Genomic DNA, 5341 nt, shown 5'->3' on the forward strand with positions numbered 1-5341 from the left:
CCAAATTTCTTAACCTTGACAAACATTACTCAATTCATCAAATTCGTCAAAGTCGTAAAATAAAAATTCAAATATTCATTCTAATAGAAGGCCTTAGATTGCTTATAAAGCCAAACATAATCTTCAAAATTGTCAACACCAAAGAATAAGAATCCAAAAGGTCAAGTTCGAGTCTTCTCATCATCTTAAATATAATTTTTGTGAAAACCTCAAATTCTTCCAATTTTAAATAGACTCCAAGAATTTATATCTCAAGCATTAAAGAAATTTAAATATTAATTCTAATATCACAACCAAATATTATGAACTAATTATTAAGCCTTCAAACCATAGGAAAACATTCATTACTTTTTTATGTTCTAGCTATGTCCCAAAAATCATATTCCTTAAAAGGTTAAGTTATCACCAAAAATATCAACCACCTTCGATCCATAAAACATCGTCAACATAAAACCCTCAATCTACATGGAAACAAATATCAAAACCAAGATCTAAAACCATTACCCAAAAGTAAATTCCACAAAACCAACTTATGAAATTTACAGCTTAATTGTAAATAACTTATCCCACATAAGATCACCAAAATGCATCAATCATTCTTGTTTTATACCAGGTTCTAATATCAAGATCTTAATTTCCATGAAATGAAAATAACTACTTTTAAATATCAGACTAGGTAAAAAGAATTCTCATGCGAGTGTGGAACTTTCTAAATAACACCCCAAAGGAATAAAAGTCATCCCAACTCGTGTAACATACTTAGCAAAATAAATAAATAAATGTGTGGCCTCTAGGTCAATGAGTACATGTGCATCACTACCAAATATAGATAATGTATCTATCACAACATCGGGAGTGACCTGTGCCTCCTGCCTGGTCATAGTATACACTCTACTTCTAGTAGATGTTCGTTTACTTTGACCTCTGCTTCTAGCTGTACATGCAGACTGTTGTCCAATGTTAGTAGAACTGCTAACGTTTGGCCTATCTATGTATTTTGTTCTTCGTATCTACTAATCTACTGAGACTGAGTGCCCAATCCTACAATCTAGCCTGGCTATGTCCTTGATAAGGACAATCATTCTTGAAGTGTCCTGACTACTTGCACTAAAAGTATGATCCATCCCACTGGCATGGTCCATCATGAAACTTCCCACAAAAGCTACATTTAAAATGGAAGTTGCCTTGGCCTGTAGATCTTTGGAAATGGCTATTGCCATTGGTCACTAACTGAGAACCCTAGGTATGTCCACCTCTTTGGAATCTACTGCCCCCTATCCCCTTTGGATTCTCCACTGGTTGAAGGTTTTGAATTGAAATTGCCCATCTCAGATGATCCCTGGCTAGGGCTCCTTAAAGACATGCCATTAAATGATTGGCATTTAGACTTCGGCATTAAGGTTTGTGTCTCTAGCTCTAGGGCAGCGTCTTTCATAGATTGATATGTGGGGTGAACGTCATTTGAGATGTTCAATGCTATAGGCTTACTCAAACCATCAAAAAACCTTCTTTTCTTCCTCATCTCATCTGCAGCCAAATTGGAGTAGAACTTTGATAGCTAATCTTCACTCATACTCAGATATTGTCAAACCATCCTAAGTGGGCATCTCAAACTTTGGCCCCTTAGTCTCAACAAAGGTTAAAAGGCAGAACTCAATGTGAAATGCAGTTTTGAATTGTGCCCAAGTGTGAGGTCTTCTGTTCCTCTCATATGTCCATTACTTTCTTGCATTTCCCTCCAGCATGAAGCTAGCAATCCTAATTTCGTCTTCATCCGGACAATGCATACCCTTGTCATAGATTTTCTCCATGTTAGCTAGCCAAGAGAAAGCTATAACAGGGTCCATGGAGCCATCAAAACCCACTGCTCCAAGTCTACGAGCCTAATCGACAAAGTACCCAATAAACCCACTCTTCTCTGGTGATCGAGCTAAATACTTAACAAGAAGCTCCTCATAAATGGATATATCTCTACTTCCAGCTGAAGCTTGCATATCTACCCCCTTGCAGCATCAAGAAAATAAAATTCTATATGAAAGAATAAGTCAAAATATTATTAACCCAACCAAATGATAGACATGGAAGACAAAAGATAGGATAAGTTGTAAAGCCATGCACAACTACGAGGAAATTTGAAACCTAAAGCTCTGATACAAAGCTGACAGGACTCACCCCGAGAACCGTACCAGGACCTCTCGAGTGATCCCTCCTAGTGAAGCCCCACTAAACAATCTCTAAAGCATATCGAATGAAACCCCATTTAAAATGTATACAAGTGAATACATGCAATGTCAAATAATCCTCAATATCATAACAGCATACAAATCCATAACTATGGTCCACAATTACAGTCGCTCATACTAATGGCCATAACTATGCATATATAATATGGTCAATACTGTGTCCAGTATCTAGATCAGAGCATTCTAAGAGTGTTTATAAAATTTAGAAGTACTAATACAAATAAGTCTAGAAAGATAAAGATAAATAGAGAAAGATAAGTACTACTGTTGTTATGGGAAGTACGAAAGAACAAGCGGTGCGTAAGGTAGACTACCAACTAACTGTCTGGACCTAGAAGAACGAAATTAAAAACAAATAAAATGTGAGATAAAGATATCTCAATGAGTGGCATAGTACCGTAGAAAAATAAGACTATTTCTATGAAACTTTCTCTCAAGACCTTTCATTCCAATCTTTTGAAAGGTTATACATTTACCCAAACTTATTCCCCAAATCAAAATCATAAAATTGATGCTCAAACAGGATAAAGTCAATGATTATTAGAATATTATAACTAGATTAAGCATGATGTAAATATTAGACATAAAATAATATAATATAAACATAATTTCACAAAATAATTATGAAAATGCGGTAAAACCATATATATCAGCAAACCAATAATGCGCAAAGAAACATAAACAATGTACCATAAGGTATATCTATAGCACTTCCAAGTGGTTCATGGTGTCCCAAAACACCACCAGACAGCAAAAAAAAATAAAAAATAAAATAAAATAAAATAAAAAGAAACTGGTGGAATAAACCCAACTCACAACCCTTAGCATCCTAAAGGTGTCATGGCGATAATGAACCTATGGGATGAACCCAACCTCACGACCCTTCACATACTACAGGCATAGAGGCAAACTTGTGTGCTGTAATATAATAATGATCTAAAATATTGGTAATGTATGGTACACCAATTAAAAATAAATAATACAATATCTATAAAACAATCTTTATAAGATCATACTTTTTTAAACAATATTGTATCACAAAACATAATTTAATATTCACATCCAACCATTTGTTAAAATATCACAAAAATTCCAAATCATCATTCATGTCGAAACTATAAATATACAGTGAAATATATATCACCATAAACAATTTTTAAGCACATAAAATTATAAGACACTTAAACATGCTTAAAAACATCTGATTTTCAATCTACTTTCTCAAAATCAATTATTTTCTAAAATTATTAAAACCTCAATTCAAATACCAAAATACTTAAATAATATCCACAAGTCCATTAGGAACTTAATAGAACCATTTAAACTCTTGCCATATGTCACATAAAATGATAATATATATATATATATATATATATATGGAAAAGCAGATATTCATATGTGCATAAAATAAACATTTGAGTCAACTAATATATACGTAAAATATTCAGACCATATATATATATATATATATATTATGCTGACATGCCCAAAAACATTTTGAAAAATAACCACTCACAATATTAGCGATGCTCACTCCTGTTCCTCCACAAGGTAACCTCCATGCTCAACACGAGTGCCAATAATATAGTAAAATATTTTTCAAACTCCAAAAACTAAACCAAAAATATTGATGTGTAACTAATGCCTCAAAATAATTTGTATAACTATAAAATGAGATAAATTGGACACCAAACGGTCGAATTATATAGCGTACTCCTAAGACCCGATACCCAATATTGAGACTTTTCGCTAAAGGCCAATCTTTCGAAATTGGATCTTCCAGTGGGTCTTATTAATATCTAATTACACTAATCCAACCTCAATTTTGTCAAATTTGACAAACTTTTGTCCAAACACAATCCAATTTTATCTTATATTTAATTAATTAGGCCTAAAAATGGAAACATTATAAAACGATGTTGAAAATTTAAAAACTTTATATCATTAAAAAGCCCAAAAGATAAGAAATACAATGGTGTGCACACCTCAATCCAAAAGTGTCTCCAATGGCCAAAAAAATAATCAAAAATCTCAGCCAAACTCCTCGTTGGTGTATCTTTTAAAAAGTGAGGAATCTCAAAAATTGTGGGAGGGTGTGCTGAGTTTGCCTGGAATGGCTGAAAAATTGAAAAACTATGACAACCTAATCTGCCGGCCGCAATTGGGCGCATTGGCTGGTTGTTCGCCGTGAAATTTCATGGTTGAGGTCATCCTTAAGTTGTCTTCCTCCTTGTGTGGTGCATGAATAAGGATGGTGGCTGGATTTTGATAAAATGGCAGTGATCCAGTTGGGCATCAAATGGGTTCAAGCTAACCAAATCGTAACCCATTGCTTTGGAGAGAGGTTTATGGGGTTTGGAGACAAAATGGATATTTTGGAAATTGTTCTCTGTTCGGCATACTTCCCAACATTTATAGAGCATTGTATCACTAATAGACAAAAATATTAGACTAGTTTGAACACTATATAAAACTGATATTTAAAAATTCCTAAAACCATAGTTTTTTATTTGTAACTGTGAATTTGGTGTGCTACAATTCTATAAACTCGTATCAATGAGCTCTATAAAATTGTACATCAATTAAAATCACAACCTTAACCATAGAAAAAGTCAACATAAAACCCAAATATCGTTCGCTTGGTCAAACCTTATAAAACTTGCACAATAGAGGTATTTTGGTACGAGTTGTTACAGTACTGTATGGTATACCTAATACAAAATATATCAAAAAAGTAGCTAATGCACCATATGATATACCACTACTATCAAGTGATGTTTGACATCTTAGATACCATTTGACAAAGGGGGACAAAGAACAGAAACCTACATGCGGCCTTTTTAGTGTCCTAAAGGCAAGATTCAAAATTTCGGTATCGATAAAAATATCAAATATCTAAATTATAGAAATTTTCATGAAAATATTGGAAAATATCGAATATCGATAAAAATTTATAAAAGATAATGAAAAGTTATTTAAAAAAAAAATAGAAATCTTTGTTAAAACTTTAACATTAGCTTATTTAGTTAATCAACTATTAAATTGATTATAAAAATTGTCAAAATATTAAATATATATATATTATATTTTTCTTAATC

The sequence above is a fragment of the Ziziphus jujuba genome, chromosome 9, assembly GCF_031755915.1.
Source record: "Ziziphus jujuba cultivar Dongzao chromosome 9, ASM3175591v1".
Classification (NCBI taxonomy): domain Eukaryota; kingdom Viridiplantae; phylum Streptophyta; class Magnoliopsida; order Rosales; family Rhamnaceae; genus Ziziphus; species Ziziphus jujuba.